Here is a 3,621-nt window from a genome sequence, read left to right as displayed (position 1 = left end):
ATCTTTCCCTCACCCTTCAGGGAGGTCCGCTGCCTTCTCCTGCACCCTGTTGGATTCTCACTGCTGTTCGGGGATTTTCCTGCTAAACCCTACTTCCTATCTGGCTTAGCCAAGCAGGAGGGAACCTGGTCCAGTGCCTGGCTCCCCCTGGGCTGCGCCCCTCTCCTCTGCTGCCATTTAACTAAGCTCATCACGGGCAAGCTGGGCAGCTTGAGTCAAAGTCCTCGGATCGGGCAAAAACCATAAAGATGATCCCAAAGGGCCAAATTTTAGTAAGCAGCATTTCATGGGACGATGGTATCCGAATTGCTCGTGCACTAGAAGCACAAGCTCCTCTTCCTTTCTCTGCAGAAGGAGGCTGAGACCCGAGGAGGTCCTGACAAGGGCCAAAGAAAAGGTACGTGGAACACGAGCCCGGTCCCCGGTATACAAATGTCCTCCGATACTATTGTATTCTTTCCGCCCCATGAGCAGGACACGCAGCTTGGCTTCCATAGGTCTCTCAGCCTAAAGCTTTCACAGCTGCACTGTAGGGGACACAGGAGAGAGGCTCTTGCCTGGGGTCCCTTCCTGGGCTGTCATGGGGTTCAGTGATCCCACAAATGGCGCAGGAGGCAGAGCCTGGCAGTATCTCCCAGGTGCCCCCCCTTCTGCTGAACACAATCTAGCTTCAAGCACCACACGGGCTCAGAATGAAATCCTCTCCAGTAGAATAAAGGATTCCCAAGGCAGGTCATCCTGGAGACCGTTCCCTTGAGGTCAGAGCTCCTGGTGGGCAGGTGTATGCCGGCGGGCAGGTGTACCCTCTGCCTTCAAGCGCGGTTCCGTCTGGACTTGGCCGGGCTCGGATGCCAAATGCCGAAATCCGCAGGGCCTTCCTCTAACCGTCGTCTCCTCTGCCGCAATCATCGTCTGAGTTAGCTAATGGCAGGGTACGGGGACCTCCCACTGAGATTCCATTACCTTGTAATTTTCAGCTTGTTCACTGTTGCAATAAAGCCCCTCTGTCTTCTAATTCCCCAGCACTCACGTCTCATCTTCTCGAGAACTGGAGTACAGAAGATGCTTTCTGCTGGGGATTCATTGAGATAAGTTATTGAAGTCAAGCAGAGAGGCAGGCTTCCAGCACTCGACTATTCATCTCAGAATTGATGTTCGTGCTTCCTTTGGAAGGTCTAAAGTAATCACAAACAATGTGCTTCCTGGATGTTTAAGGATTCATACGTTTCCTGTACAACGAAGGTGGAGGGGGCCAGGAACACGCCCCCCCACACACATACACCGGGAGCTCATTAGCACTAGAGGCTTGGGACAGCCGACTTGTATTTGGTGTAATTTCTATGGGACCGAGATGCTGCTATTCTCAAAGCCACTCGTTGGGAAGGAGTAACCGTGTCCATATATACGCGTTAACCCGGCCGCAGACGGTGGCCACGTGACCCGTCTATGAGATGATCTTCTTGAAAACTGCTGCTCCCTCTCGAATCTCGTTCTTTGGTCTCTGAGACACGGCTGCTTCTCTCCCCTCTGTGGATGCCAGTCCCAGCTGCTCCGAGCCTCTGCCAGGTCACCTTGGTGGTCTCCCTGCCACAAGGCCCCTCTCCTTTCCACCCGGCTCCGCGCCATCCTTCGGGCCCTCCCGGAACAGTGTTCTCCTCAAAGCTGCCATTGTCAGAGGCCCTTCCGGTTGCCAAGGAGAGAAGCAAAGTGGAACGTCTCCGGGTGGGATTTCCACAAATGATATGTGGCGTAGGATGACTTAAGGGAGGGGGTATCCGTAAGGCACAAGCCATTCTAATACAGGATATATGACACTCCTCCTACTGACCAAGGGGTTCTATGCCCCCACATTTTGAACCTACCAGAGCTTATGACTGCTCTGATTCATAGTGTATACCCAAGGTGAACTTATGTGTCTTCGGATGCTCTCGATTTGCTCTTAGGACTCTCGAGCCTCTGTGTAAAGAAGCCTGGGCCCTGTAAGGGAGACCGTGCCCCACAGAGAGGCCATACGGAGGCTAGTCCCACTTCTGAGGCATCCTATCCAAGCACCAGGGTAGCAAGGATAGAAGCTTCTGGATGACTCCAGGCCCCCACCACTGGAGGTATCCCCAGCCATGTACAACTTCTCCACTGGCGGTCCTAGGCCTCGGGGGGTTGGGGGGGGTCAGAGGAACAAGCTGCCCTCACTGATCTGTCCAAATTTCCGCCGTACAGAATTGTCAGCACAGGAAAAGGATGTGATTTTCAGCCACTGAATCTGGGGCGGTTACCTGCACAATAGCGGTTCACGGAGAGGAGGAAGGTGGTCTTCACCCCATATTCTGGTTTCCTGAAAGGGCGCTTCTCACCCCTGAGGAGGCACTAGGAGAAAAGCCCTGAGACCGTATTGCTCAGACTGTTTCCTCAGGCGTCAGGGGAGCACGGTGTTGGGGAGGCTCAGGGCAGGTACAGGGCGGAGAGAAGTCTCCCCGCACAGAGCAGCTCCGGGGCGGGGAGGCCCCTGGCCACTGAGGGCGTCAGTAGCAGAAGGCCCGGCCATGAGCTGTGGGAGTGCTTCTCTCCCCTCTGTGGATGCCAGTCCCAGGCAGCCAGTGATGGGAGGGCGCAGGTCAGGATCATCCGGCTCCATTCAGCCTGAGTATGAAATACCCCAACCTTTCAGAGCTTTCGATGTCAGCCTGGCTCGACTCACCTAGCGGGTACCCAGCCTCTACGGAACAGAAGGCCCGGTGTAGGAGGAAGTCTACAGAGGAAGAGGTGACAACAGCCTCGAGTCTGGGGCAATCCTTCTCCGTGCTCTCCCCTTTTGCAAAATGAGCAAGCTCTTTAGAATTCTAGATAAGAGAGTCTTTCCAGGAATTGCAACCACAGGAAGGCCGAGACACACTCTGCTTTAGGGTTCTGCCAAGAGCAGGGATCTCTTATTTTGGGGGTGGGGATCGGGGAAGGGCTTGGCTGTCCCCTCCCTGGGGATCATGCTCACAGGAGAACAGGGGGGGGCTCTGGGCATAAAAGCTATCCTCAGAAGGGGACCTTGGCAGCCCCCCGTTGGCTGCTGGCACGTCTTTGCCAGTTGGCTACAGAGGAGAGCCTGGAAAAGCCTCCTTAAACCACACAAAGCCAACGCATCCATTTGACAGACCTGGAGCAGTTCTGTCTGCTGCTAAGGTTTCCACTAGAGATGCAAGAAAAAAATCCTCGCGCTTTCTGTCTGTCTCATTGTGGCAGTCAAGATTGAACGGGGGAGTACAGGCTAAAAGGAGGGAAATTTCTGCAACTCAAGTAAACCTTGTCAACAACAACAACAAAAAAAAAACACACAAAGCCGGCCTAAGGAGTGGCACCTGATGGCCCAGGATCCCTACTCAGCTGAAGCCAGGCACCTGTGGACACAGCTTGTCGTGTCTGAGCCCTCACGGCTGCAAATTCCCTCCCCGCCCCATCGAATCCTCGGGGATCGCAAACACGCCTGTCCTCGGCCGGCCAGCCCGGGGAGGTCACTGCAGCAGCCACCCGGCTCCACCGCGCTGGCCTCCTTCAGGCATGCACAGACCTCAGATCCTCAGGGTCAGGACAGTCCCCTGCTGCCCCGTGATACTGGCCAGACCCAGGCTGGGG

General features: G+C 55.2%; 1 non-coding gene across 1 annotated transcript; it reads left to right on the top strand.

Annotated features, from left to right (window-relative positions):
* Positions 1-3,126: 3,126 nt before the first annotated feature.
* LOC123390736 lies at positions 3,127-3,257 on the top strand. The gene has a single exon (XR_006605304.1). It is a non-coding gene; the product is annotated as a small nucleolar RNA SNORA31 (small nucleolar RNA).
* Positions 3,258-3,621: the final 364 nt, after the last annotated feature.

Source organism: Mustela putorius, unplaced genomic scaffold (assembly GCF_011764305.1).
Source record: "Mustela putorius furo isolate JIRA1106 unplaced genomic scaffold, ASM1176430v1.1 tig00000139_pilon_pilon_pilon, whole genome shotgun sequence".
In the NCBI taxonomy this organism is placed as follows: Eukaryota; Metazoa; Chordata; class Mammalia; order Carnivora; family Mustelidae; genus Mustela; species Mustela putorius.
This window is presented reverse-complemented; position numbering and strand designations above follow the sequence as displayed.